Source organism: Manis pentadactyla, chromosome 15 (assembly GCF_030020395.1).
Source record: "Manis pentadactyla isolate mManPen7 chromosome 15, mManPen7.hap1, whole genome shotgun sequence".
Taxonomy (NCBI): Eukaryota; Metazoa; Chordata; class Mammalia; order Pholidota; family Manidae; genus Manis; species Manis pentadactyla.
The window spans coordinates 10,123,641-10,137,693 of record NC_080033.1 but is presented as its reverse complement, the minus strand read 5'-3'; the positions used below and the strand labels follow the sequence as shown (position 1 = coordinate 10,137,693).

The 14,053-nt window shown below is 45.4% G+C and overlaps 1 pseudogene; it reads left to right on the top strand.

Moving 5' to 3' along the window:
- Positions 1-13,600, top strand: part of LOC130681039 (zinc finger protein 541-like) — a 39,572-nt pseudogene extending 25,972 nt beyond the window's left edge.
- The last annotated feature ends 453 nt before the right edge of the window (positions 13,601-14,053 follow it).

The window sequence follows — 14,053 nt, the reverse complement described above, 5'->3', positions numbered from 1 at the left end:
ACCTCATTGTGGTTTTGATGTGTATTTCTCCAATGGCTAATGATGTTGATATCTTCCCATGTGCTTATTGTCCATTTGTGTATTTTCTCAGAAATGTCTATTCAGATCCTTTGCCCCTTTTTAAAATCGAGTTATTATCTTTGTATTACTGAGTTGTAAGAGATCCCTTTATATTCTGTATGCAAGTCCATTATTAGATACATGATTTGGGAAGTCTCTCCTGTATCATGACTTGTATTTTCATTTTATTTATGGCATTTGTGGTACAAGAGTTTTTATTTTTTGTCACTTGTGCTTTTGGTGTTGTATCTACGGTTTTGCCTGACCAAAAGTCACTTTAAGTCAGTTAAGAAAAGCGAAGAAATATGCAATTATGCTGACTTTTAGTCCTTTTTCTTCTAAGAGCTTTATAATTTTAACTTTTACATTTAGGTCTTGGATCAATTTTAACTTACCTTTTCTATATTATGTGAGATAGGAGTCTAAATTCATTCTTTTGTGTGGTGATATCAGTTGTTGCGGCACCGCTTGTTAAAGAGATTATTCTTTCCCCCATTGAGCTGGTGTGGCACCTTTGTGGAAATCAACTGACCATAGTGATTTTAGATTTTTCTTCTTTTTTAATACAGACAGTTACAGCTATAAGTTCCCTTGGAGCATTGCATTAGCCACATTCCATAAGTTTTAGTATGTTATGTTCTTCCTTCCTTTATCTCAAAATATTTCCTAATTTCTGTTTTGATTTCTTCTTAAATACACTGATTATTGAGGAGTGTGTTGTTTTATTTCCACATATTTGTGAATTTTCCAAATGGTCTCCTTTTATTGATTTCTAATTTAATTCTACTGCAGTCAGAGAACATGCTTTGTATTAAGTTGGTCCTTTCAAATTTATTGAGACATGTTTTATGAGCTACAAAAGTTCTGTCCTGAAGAATGTTCCGTGTGCACTTGAGAAGAATATATTCTACTGATGTTGGGTGGAATGCACCAAAAATGTTCCTATGTCTTGTTTCATTCTGTGTGGTTGTCCTATCCATTACTGCAAGTACTGAAATCTCCAACTATTGTTTTGAATTGTGTATGTCATACTCAATTGTGTCAGTTTCTGCTTCATGTATTTTTGGACTCTGTTTTTAGGTGCATGTATGCTTATAATTGTCATAACATCCTGATGGAGTGATTGTTTTTCTCATGATATGACTACAATGTTATTTATCATCACTGCAATAATTTTATCATAATCTCTATGTTTTTTGTTTTAAAGTGTAATTAGCCTAACAGTACCATTCTGCCTCTTTTAAGGTTGTTTACTTGGTATATATTTTCTGACCTTGTATTTTCAAACTGCTTGTGTTTTTTTAAAATAAACCATGTTTCCTATAGATAATATTAGTTGGATCATACATTTTTTATCTAATGTGACAAACTCTGCATTTTGATTGGTTTATTCAGTCTGGTGTCATTTAATGTTACATTGATATAGGGAGGTTTACATTTGCCTTTATGCATTTCCTTTTCTGAATGTACCTTGCCTTTTTCTCCTTATGTTCCTCTATTCTGGCTTACTTATGTATTAAGTATTTTCTATCGTAACATTTTAATTCCTTTAGCTTTTCATGTTTTTCTTAATCCTTCCTTAGTGGTTCCTCTACAATGTAAAATTACATCTTAATGTCATCAGAATCTCTTCAGATGTATAATAACTTACAGTGAAATACAGAGACACTACTCCTATGGAGCTCAATCTCTCCTAACCATTTGGCTTTTATTATTTATATATGTATATTATATATGTATGTGTGTGGGTGTATAAACCCAGCAATACATTAATTCTTACATTATACGAATTTGTATTATGGAACCAAAACTGAGAGAATAAAGGAAAGCAAGCATTCTTTATACAGTTTGTTATATAACATTTTTAGTTACCATTTCTCATCTCTTCATTTATTCCTGTGGATTTGAGTTACTGTATGGAGTGTTATTTCTTTACTCCAATGCGTCTCCCATTTGTTGTGCTGTTGTTGTCATATATATGTTTATAAATTACAGGCCTATAACAGTAGTGTTTTATGCAATTACTTTTTAAGACAATTAAGAAAAGAGAAAAAATATGCAATTATACTGACTTTTATAATTACCTATAGAAGTACATTTACCAGTGTTTTTTGTTTGGATTCAGATTACTATCTCATGTCATTTTATTTTTCAGTCTGAAGAACTTCCTGTAGTATTTATTTACATTGTGGAGGTGTAATTCACATGTCATACAATTCATCCCCTTAAAATACACAATAGGGTGGTGGTTGGTATATTCACAGAGCTGTGCCACCATTGCTACCATCAATTTTCGGATATTTTCATCATGTCCCAAGGGAGCCCTGTCCCCAGCCGTAGGTAACCACGAATCTACTTTCTGTCCTGTAGGCTCGGCTCTTCTGGACATTTCCTATTAGTGAGAATCATACAATGTGTGATTCCTTGTGTTTTCTTCCAGTTAGCATGAAAACTTAGGGTTTCACCCATGTTGTGTATATCAGAATTTCATATCTTTTCATGGCTGAATAATTATCTCCCTTGAATGTTCCTTGTAAGACATGTCTGCTAACAACAAGTTTCCTCAGTTTTTATTTACCTAAGGATGTCTGTTTTCACCTTAATTTGTGAAAGGTAATTTGCTGGATATAAGATTCTTGGTTGAGTTTTTACTTCCAGCAATGAGAACATATTGTCCCCACTGCCTTCCAACTGGTATCATGTCCGATGAGAAGTCAGCTGTTAATCTTACTGGAGTGTACATGTATATCACGTTATTTTTCTCTTTTTGCCTTCAAAATCTTTATCTTTGGCTTTCAGTATTTTGCCTACGATGCGTCCAGATGGAGAGCCCTTTGTGTTTATGCTACTTGGAATTTATAGAGTTTCTTGGATGTATGTATTGTTTTTTGGTCACATTTTGGGCATTTTCTGCTATTAAATACTTTAAATATTTTTCTGTTCCTTTCTCCACTCCTCCTTGTATTCCCATTACACGTGTTGCTGCACTTATTGATGCCCCACATTACTCTGTGGCTCTTCGTTTTCCTTCATTCATTTATTTTTCTCTCTGTTCTTCAAAATCCATCATCTCCATGGATCTCGCTTTAAGTTGGCTGCTGGTTACCTCTGCCAGCTCCAATCTGCATTTTGGTTATGGATCTTAACTCCAAGATTTCCATTTGTTTCTTTAAAAAAACAATTTCTACCTCTTAATAGTTTTCTCTCTTTGTTGAGCATTTTTCATTTTACCTTCCTTTAGCTCTTTAGGCATGAGAGCTGGGAGGAGAGGGACCCCCTGTGTCCCTGGCTGCCCCTCCCTGGAGTAGAGCCCTCCAAGTAGAGGTTCTGATACACAGTGCATGGGGTTGGTAGGTAAGGGAGCAAGTCATGGCTCAGGTGCCACAAACTCACTATTCTTACTGACATTTACTCAGTTGTCCTGAATGAATATTTCTTAAAATGCTGTATACCTTCAGGATAACTTCTGGAGACTTTAACTGCTTTAAAAATAATTTTTACCTGTTACTTTGTTGATTTACAATTAGTCTTTCTAGAACTCCTAGTCCTCTTCCACATGATCTTTTTAACAATTTTTGTTGTGGCTAGAAGAGTTAACGTAAGACCTAATGTCTAACAGATGTTTTAAGAGTTCAATATAGTATTGTTGGCAGTGCCGCACAGCAGATCTCTAGAGTTTATTCATCTTCCTTAACTGAGACTTTATACACCTTGTTTAGTAACTCCCCATTTCCCACGACCCTAACCCTGGCCAACACCATTCCACCCTTTCGTTATATGGATTTGACTACTTTAGATACTACATGTTAAGTGTATTCATGCAGTATTTCTCTTTCTGTGACTGGCTTATTTCATTTAATGTTCTCAAGGGGTTCATCTATGTTGTTGCATATTGCAAAATTCCCTTTTTTCGAGGCTAAATAGGATTCCATTGTATGTATAAACCACATATTCTTTACCCATTCATATGTCGATGGGCATCTTGGGAGTTTCCACATCTTAGCTATTGTGAATCACGTTGCAGTGAACCTGGGAGTGCAGGTGTCTCGTTGAGAGACCGATTTTAGTCCTTTTGGGTCAATACCCACAAGTGGGGTTGCTGGATCAAACGGTAGTTCTGTTGTTAGTGTTCTGAGGGAGCTCCCGTCCTTGCAAGCTTGGAAACCCTGCTTTCAGCTGCTCTACAAAAGCAGGTAGAAGGGGCCCCTGCATCCCTTCCAGTCAGTGTTCTTGAAGCTTTCTGTTGCGTGTTTTCTAGATCAACTGGATGACTCCTCTGGCAACCATGTTATCACGGATGACACCAAGCCCCACATTCGAATGTGAGTTTGAACAGACTTAGAAGCTGGGGGTCCTACCAAACTGGGGATATTCTTACCCTCCTTGTGTGCCCTCAGAGCTCCTTCCTCACAGGGGTGTTAGCTCCTCTCTGGGAGAGAAGTGGTAGATTTCTCTGGGTGTATGTGGGATGTTCCTCCAATATTCATTCTGTCTGGGCATCCCATAGTTGGGCCCACGGGGACAAATGCCCAGGACCCTGGGGTTATAGGTAGAACTGGTGAAGGCACATGTGAGGCTTGAGTATCCACAGAATGTGACTAGAGGGATGTAGCCATGGATGTAGAAGCATGCCAGGCATCAGCATACACCTCCCCTGTCCTGGACCCCTATAGGGGAACCTGAGGGAGAAGCCTGGTGGTAAAGAAAATGGGAGGAAGGGAGTGTAGCTGGACGGTATCTAGAACACTTGTCCATGTCTGTCAGGGGTGACGAATACTCAGCAGATGCATCTGGGAGATGACAGGTTTCCACAGAGCAGGGCTGTGGCCTGAGAGCAGGGCACGTCACACATCTCCATCTTATTTCCCAATTTAGTCACATGTGTATGTCTCGTGTGTGGCCTCATTTCAGACGCATCAGGAGAGGAAAGAAGTTTCAAGCCGAGATCCCGGAGCTCCAGGAGCGCCCTACACCCGAGACCATTGCACATGGAGCTTCACCGGTCTGGAAACCATCGGACGATGTGACGGGCGATCCAGAAACACCGGATAGAGGTGGCTGAGACATGGGGGCCAAATTCCCAAGGGTACCCCCCCTTCCCTCATCTCCAAGGAGTTCCTCCTCCCAGTTCTCACCTGGACCAAGAAGCAGTATCCCTGGGTGGGGTAGCAGGCTGTGGGACCGGGACTTCTCCTCCTGCCCCCCATTCTTCTCATGCAGTAACCATCCAGGTCATCCTGAGCAGGTCCCAGGAGTAGGGTTTCTGCCTTCCTCCCTGTCCCTCCCATCACTTACAGTGAAATACGGAAACATTACTACTATACAGCTCTATTTCTCCGAACCCTATTGCTCTTATTATTCATATATGTACTTTATATATGTATGTTTATGTGAGTGTGTGTGTATATAAACCCAGCAAAACATCAATTCTTATATTATACAATTTTGTTTTATGTAACAAAAACTGAGAGAATCAGGGGATGCAAGCATTATTTATACAGTTTGTTATATAACATTTTTAGTTCCCATTTCTCATCTCTTCATTTATTACTGTGGATTTGAGTTACTGTATGCAGTGCTATTTCTTTACTCCAATGCATCTCCCCTTTCTTGTGCTCTTGTTGTCATATATATGTTTATAAATTACAGGCCTGTAACAGTAGTGTTTTATGCAATTACTTTTTAGTTCAATTAAGAAAAGAGAAAAAGTATGCATTTAGACTGAGGTTTATAATTACCTATATAAGTATCTTTAGCAGTGTTTTTTGTTTCTTTGTTTGGATTCAGATTACCATCTCATGTCATATTCTCTTTCAGTCTGAAGAACTTCCTGTAGTATTTATTTTCATTGTGGATGTGTAATTCACATGTCATACAATTCATTCCCTTAAAATAAACTATACATTGTTAGTTGGTATTTCACTGAGCTGTGTGTTCAACCGTTGCTACCATCAATTTTTGGATATTTTCATCATGTCCAAGGGAGCCCTGTACTCAGTAGTCACTCTTGTCCCTCCCCTCTCGACCCTGTCCCCAGCTGTAGGGAACCACAAATCTACTTTCTGTCCTGTAGGCTTGGCTCTTCTAGACATTTCATATAAGTGGGAATCATACAATGTGTGCTTCTTTGTGTTTTCTTCCAGTTAGCATGAAAACTTAGGGTTTCACCCATGTTGTGTATATCAGAACTTCATTACCTTTCATGGCTGAATAATTCTCTCCCTTTAATGTTCCTTGTAAGATATGTGTGCTAGCAACAAGTTTCCTCAGTTTTTATTTACCTAAGGATGTCTTTTTCCACCTTCATTTGTGAAAGGTAATTTGCTGGATATAAGATTCTTGGTTGAGTTTTTACTTCCAGCAATGAGATCATGTTGTCCCACTGCCTTCCAACTGCTGTCATGTCCGATGAGAAGTCAGCTGTTAATCTTACTGGAGTGTACATGTATATCACGTTATTTTTCTCTTTTTGTTTTCAAGCTCTTTATCTTTGGCTTTCAGTATTTTGCCTATGATGTGCCCAGATGGAGAGCTCTTTGTGTTTACGCTACTTGGAGTTTATAGAGTTTCTTGGATGTATGTACTGTTTTTTGGTCACATTTTGCACACTTTCTGCCACTAAATACTTTAAATATTTTTCTGTTCCTTTCTCCACTCCTCCTTGTATTCCCATTGCATGTGTTGCTGCACTTATTGATGTCCCACATTTTCTGTGGCTCTTCGTTTTCTTTCATTCATTTATTTTTCTCTGTATTTTTTTTTATTCTTTACTCTTTGTATTTTCAGAAGTCCTAGTCCTCTTCCACATGATCTTTTTAACAATTATTGTTGTGACAAGAAGAGTGAACATAAGACCTACCCTCTAACGAATCTTTTAAGTGTTCAATATAGTATTGTTGGCAGTGCCATACAGCAGATCTCTAGAGTTTATTCATCTTGCTTAACTGAGACTTTACATTCCTTGGTTAGTAACACCCCATTTCCCACAACCCAAAACCTGGACATCACCATTCCTCTCTTTTTATATGGATTTGACTATTTAGATACTACATGTTAAGTGCATTCATGCAGTATTTCTCTTTCTGTGACTGGCTTATTTCATTTAATGTTCTCAAGGGTTCATCCATGTTGTTGCATATTGCAAAATGTCCTTTTTTCAATGCTAAATAGGATTCATTGTATGTATAAACCACATATTCTTTACCCATTCATATGTCGATGGGCATCTTGGGAGTTTCCACATCTTAGCTATTGTGAATCACGTTGCAGTGACCATGGGAGTGCAGGTGTCTCTTTGAGACCCCGATTTCTGTCCTTCTGGGTCAATTCCCACACTGGGGGTTGCTGGATCATACGGTAGTTCTATTGTTAGTGTTCTGAGGGAGCTCCCGACCTTGCAAGCTTGGAAACCCTGCTTTCAGCTGCTCTACAAAGGCAGGCAGAAGGGGCCCCTGCATCCCTTCCAGTCCGTGTTCTTGAAGCTTTCTGTTGCGTGTTTTCTAGATCTAGTGAATGACGCTTCTGGCATCTGCGCATTCGAGGATGACACGGAGCTCAGCACTGAACCGTGAGTTGGAACAGACTTAGATCCTGGGGGTCCTACCAAAGTGGGGATATTCTTACCCTCCTTGTGTTCCCCCAGAGTTCCTTCCTCACAGGGGCGTTAGCTGCTCTCTGGGAGAGAAGTGGTAGATTTCTCTGGGTGTATGTGGGAAGTTCCTCCAATGTTCCTTCTTTCTGGGCATCCCATAGTTGGGCCCACGGGGACAAATGCCCAGGACCCTGGGGTTATAGGTAGAACTGGTGATGGCACATGTGAGGCTTGAGTATCCATGGAATGGGACTAGGGGGATGTGGCCATGGGTTTAGAAGCATGCCAGGCATCAGCATACACCTCCCCTGTCCTGGACCCCAAGAGGGGCCCCTGAGGGAGAAGCCTGGTGGTAAAGAAAATTGGAGGAAGGAAGTGTAGCTGGACGGTATCTAGAACACTTGTCCATGTCTGTCAGGGGTGACGAATACTCAGCAGATGCATCTGGGAGATGCCAGGTTTCCACAGAACAGGGTTGTGGCCTGAGAGCAGGGCACGTCACACATGTCCGTCTTATTTCCCATCTTAGTCACATGTGTTTGTCTCGTGTGTGGCCTCATATCAGACACATCAGGATAGGAGGCAAGTTTCAGGCCGAGATCCCGGAGCTCCTGGAGCACCCTCCTGCTGAGACCGGTGAAGATGGAGCTTCTCTCGTCTGGAAGCCATGGGACGATATGACAAGCAATCCAGAAGCACAGGATAGAGGTGGCTGAGACATGGGGGCCAAATTCCCAAGGGTAACCCCCCTTCCCTCATGTCCAAGGAGTTCCTCCACCCAGGTCTCACCTGGACCAAGAAGCAGTATCCCTGGGTGGGGTAGCAGGCTGTGGGACCAAGACTTCTCCTCCCGCCCCTCATTCTCCTCATGCAGTAAAAAGCCAGGCCATCCTGAGCAGGTGCCAGGAGCAGGGTTCCTGCCCTTCCCCCCCGTCCTTCCCTTCGCCTGCTTTTCAGGGACCTGTGAGGGAGACAGGGACAAGGAGCCCCTCCCTGTGTTTTTGGGGACATGTCCTCCCCGGTATTCACTGACTCCCTGTGTCTCCCATCTCTCGCGCTTGGCTGGGGACGTTTGCTGGGAACAGTGACTGAACTCTGCAACTTGGCCTGCTCTAGCACGATGCCAGGAGGGGGCACCAACCTGGAGCTCGCTCTGCACTGCCTGCACGAAGCCCAGGGTGACGTCCCGGTGAGCTAGAGGCAGGGGTGGGATTGGTGGGTCCCTGGGAAGACCCTGCCCTGCTGAGGCTGGGGATCTGGTGCATGTAACATGCCATCTGTGGGCTTTGCTGCTCATGAAAACTGAGAAAGGCCACCCATCCTTTTCCGTAGTGGCTGTGGGGTTGATCTCCTTGTCAGTTGTAGGGCAAGTGTGTAGATGGGGCTCAGTTAGTCAGTTATTTACCTGGAGCAGCAGCACAGCACCAGGTTCCTCCGAGATCGCAGGGGCATGGGGGGTGGAGCCGAGTAGACTGACTCAGGTCCTGCACTGATCTGGTTTATTGATGGAGCTTTATCTTTTTAATTAAAAACCCATGTACGAAAACCCCTGATGCAACAAAAATATCTGCTTCCTCCAAGGACCCGCTTGACCATCCTGAAGTTTAGAAAATAAAAAGTCCCACTCTGAGTAGTGGGAAGGGAGGTCAAGTCACCTGAGTTAGGGCCCCAGGAGTCAGTGTTGGCAACTGTACTTTTCCTCAGGTTGCAAGGCAGTGGGCGGCGCAGAGTAGGTGCTCAGCCAAGGAACCAGCACATGTTTGTTGGCCCTCATGAGTGCCGTGGCCCTGGGGCACGGCTGGCTTTGGGGCCCCACTCGGTCTAATGCTCTGCCTCCACCATTTTTGAAATTAACAAATTTTCTAAAAGGGGCCTGCGTTTTCATTCTGTGCTGGGCCCTGCAGGTTCCACGGCCAGTCCCGATCGGGTTTACACTGGTGAGCGAGACAAAATCCTTCTCTGTGGGGCTTACATTTTAATTTGAGGACAGTCAAAGGGAAATCTGTTTTCAAAAATTGTTAGTGGTTAGTGCTATGAAGAAAATACAATGGGGCGTGGCACAGGCAGGGCTCCTCCAAATGCCAGTCTTTGACAAAGGAAGGAGCTGGTGCCGGAATAAATCCGCACACTGCTTCCTTCATCAAGAAAACCCTACTGAGAAAAACCCCAGCTGCACTCAGCAGTATGCGTAGTGACGGAGCCGGCATGTCCACTGCAGTTCACAGGCCGCGGCCAGTCCACGGCCCCACCACGCGCTGAGTAGCCGTGGAGCGTGGGAGGCTTTAGGAGGGCCTGTCAGTGCTTTTCAAATGAATGAAGGGATGAAGGCAGGCCTCCACCTCACCTTCCCTCCCTCAGAAAGTAGCCTGCTTTCCTTCCTGCTCCAGGTGGCCCTAGAGACCCTCCTACTGAGCGGACCCCAGAAGCCTCCGACTCACCCTCTCGCCAACTATCACTACGCAGGTACTGGAGCGAGGCTGCGGGGGTGGGTGTGCCCGGCTAGTACCCGGAACCAGTTGGTCTCGGCGGCAGGCTCTGCTTGTGCCCCTGGGCGTGCTCTTGGGGCCCTCCTTCTCCTGCCTTTCCAGAAGGGCCTTTCCTCTCCAGGGGACCTCAGGGGGTGCCTCTCTCTCCTGGCTGGGTCCTCCCTTCCCCCTTCCAGTGGTTCCCTCACCGTCTGTGCCCAGCCAGGAAAGGGATCCCCTGGCCAGGGAGAGGTGAAGGCGGGCTCAGATGCAGTGGCTGAGCACCCCAGCCTGGGAGTCAGGCAACTGGGGGTCCCTGCCTCCCGTTGGCAAGTCTGTTAACCAATGGAAGCCTTGTTATTGCATCTGTAAAGTGGGGATAGTACTGATCCCAACCTGCTAAGGTTTTTCTAAGGATTGTATGAGATAAAACAGAATTCTTGGCACATCATTGGTACTCGGTAATGACAGCTTTAAAAAGGGCAGGCTGCATTTCAGCCACGGCTGTTGCCGCAGAACTGTCCTTCTCCCTCCTGTTTCTCCGATAGGTTCAGACGTCTGGACCCCCACAGAGAAGGAGCTGTTTAATAAGGCATTCCAGGCTCATAAGAACAACTTTTCCTTGATACACCAGATGGTAAGGTGTACGTGGGTGGGCTGGTGTAGACAAGGCCTCATCTCACACCGCTGAGCCGAGCTAGAGCTGGAGGGCCTATCTGGGTGACACGCTGTTCACACTGTAAACTGCTTGTAGTTTATAAGGCCACTGATGTGAACAACTCCAGAGAGTACAGAAATGCAGTCACGTGCTCAAAGCCCTCCACACCCATCACCGTCGTCCTACTTCTGAATGATGACCTCTGACTTTGGTTGGGCACCTCAGGCATTTGCCCGTACAGATCTTACATGCACATACACATGTATTTAGAAAAGGATGCAAACATACTACACTTAATGTCTGCTGATGTTTTTTGTTCTTTTAACTTGATACACACAAAACTGCACGTAACCAAAATGTAAGTTTTGATGTTTATACCCACAAAACCATCACCATGATCAAAATAAGAAACACATTCATCACCCCCAAAAGGTTCCTCCTGCCCCCGTGATAAATCCCTTTTTCCTACCACCCCTGTCCCTAATCACCTCCTTATCTTCTTTCTGTCACTATAAGTTAGTTTGCATTTTCCAGTGTTTTCTATCTATCCTGCAGCACGTGCACTGCTTGTCTGCCTTGTGTGGCTTCTTACACTCAGCATCACTATTTTGAGGTCCATCCATGTTACTGTGTGGACCCTTTTTCTTGCTGAGGAGTATTCCATTGTGTGGATGTAACACAGTTCGTTTAATCATTCACCTACTGAGGGACATCTGCGTGGTTTCCAGGTATCTGCAATTATAAAAAAAGCTGCTGTGAACATTCACATTCAAATCTCTACATGACCAAGTTGTGTTGGTGGCGGGGCGGGTGGTAAATACTTAGGAAAGGAATGAGTGGATCACATGATAGGTGTACACTGAACTTTTTCAAGAAAGTGCCTTTTCATCTACTTCTTCCAGGTGGTTCTTTACCCAGTTTTGGGTCACCTCATACGCACATGCTGGTCAGCACATTGCTGAACGCTCGAGGGGAGCGCCCCCCAGATCTGTGGAAGTTTCGTCTGTGCAGCTCTCTTCCCTGTCCTGCCTTCTCCTGTGAACTCTCACCGCCTTGTTCTCCCAGAATCCCCCTTTCCATCTCAGCTCAGGAAGCCCACCGGGCTCTGCCCGGACCCCTCTCCCCAGACCATGGCCTGGAAACTCTCTCAGGGTGTAGTGTGTAGGGACAGTGGGGGCTTCTTTTCTGTCTCTCAGAAAGACTTGTTCTTGGCTTGCCTAGTGTCTCACCAAACATCATTTCAGACATTTTGACTGTTTCTTCTCATTGTTTTCAGTGGGAAGCTCAGTGTATCTCCTGCTGCTCCATCTTGTGTGTAAGCAGAAGTCCAAGTTCTTTTTTTTCTTCTAACGTAGTGATATTTCTTAGGCAGAGGATTTACTACTCTGGCTCCTAGTCTTTGAAGATATACAGAGCTGAAAAAATTTCACATGGAGAAAGTATTTTCTGAAGTGAGCCCCACATCTTAAATGACCAATTTAATTTTCCTGAGAAATAGCTTTCCTAGAGCAATTAAACTTTCCTGTTCTGCTTTGTTTTTACAGAAGTTATTATTAATGGGGTCCATTCTTAGTGGGGGGAGAGCACATGTTGGAGTCTGAATGCCCAAGTATCCGACTGTGCCCTCAAAACCCCCTCCTCCTCTCGTGGGCTGCCTACCTCTGCACTGCAGGGCGCTGCCTGGCTGTTGCAAAGGCTTTGTGGTACCTGCTGATGAGGGCATCCTGCTGCAGGGAGTCCCAGGTGGTAAATGCATAGCCATTAGGCCTGACGTCACAGTGAGCACCTGTGTAGGGAGCCCTCGTGTACATCTTCCCATAGGGAAGGCCTCCCGGGATTGACTTGGGGCTCAGAGAGCGTGCAGAGCTTGGACGGTGCTGGCTACGGTGGCTTTACCCTGAGCAGGACTCTGTGCTTCTGTGCTTCTTGTAGCCCAGGGGCGTGCCAAGCCCAAGGGGAGAGACATTCCAGGAGAGCTTTCAGAAAGTGCCTAGCCCCACGGCGAGGGGGCGTGTGTGGCCGTGCCCAAAGCCCGCTGCTGTTTTCTTTCACCAGGTCCAGACAAAGACCGTGGCCCAGTGTGTTGAGTACTACTACACCTGGAAAAAGAGGGTCAGGTTTACTACCTCTTCTCGGGCCCCAGGACTGAAAAAGAGGGTCAAAAGAAAGCTGGCCGAGGCAGACCCAACAGAAGCAAAGGTAGGGGATTCTGGGGCAAGGGGGTCTCACTGGAGTTCAGTGCTGGTCTGAAGACCTACTGACCACCCAGGTTGGGGTGGGGAAGGGGCCCCTACAGAGGAAAGCATCACCCTCAGAAGGGTGGAAGGTCGGCACCCTGATGTCATTTCTGCCCCTTCTGCAGGCCACTTGCAACCCTAAGAAGAGACCCAACCACCATCCAACCCCTGAGTTGAAGACAGAGACGGAGAGTGGCAGGGGAGAATCCGTCATCACCGCCAGCCCAAGTGCTGCTCCCAAGCGGACCCCTGAGCCTCCGGAGCGCGTCCAGGGCCAAGGCGCTTTTCCCTGTGGGGAATGTGAGAGGTGGGCACCAGCCCTGTCCCCAGATGCACCCGCACAGCCTGCCCTCTGTCCCCGTGGCCCTCAGCCCACCTTCCCCCTGCTCTGACCCGTGTCCTCTGCTGACTCTGCAGGGTGTTTGAGAAGATAAAGAGTCGAAATGCCCACATGAAGCGGCACCGGCTTCAGGACCCCGTGGAAAGAACTGACGGGGAGGAGAGGCCAGCGAAGGCCCTTAAGCTTGAAGAGGAGGAGAAGGAGGAGGAAGGGGAGACGGGGGCTGACATGGGCCCCTTACAGTGGTGATTTGGGCCGTGAACCGGGGCCAGGCAGCGTGTCATCGGGATGAGGACCTCGGGCCGTCACCTCTCCCTTTAGCCTCCCCGAGGTGTTCAGGGCATCCCTCTGCCTCCACCCCCACCCCCCAACCCCCTGACCAGCTCAGCTTGTCCACCTTAGACCGATGGGCACCGTGACGGAGCAGCACGCAGCATGGTTTCTATACACACACCATTTACGCTGCATCTGATTTTTCCTGCTCTTCCAAGTGTGTCCCAGGGTCACGTGTCACAGGCTTCCTAGTCTGTTTCTCCAGTGATCCTTTTGATTATATCTCAGACCCAGCCTTCCATCACAACCGCGGAGGTTATTTAAGAACTATTGGATGGTTTACTCCACAGGAACACATGAGTTTCAAAGCCTCACTCACTTGTTTCAGTAAAATGAAAAGGGCAGCTCCTTTTACACGTGAACCTGCTC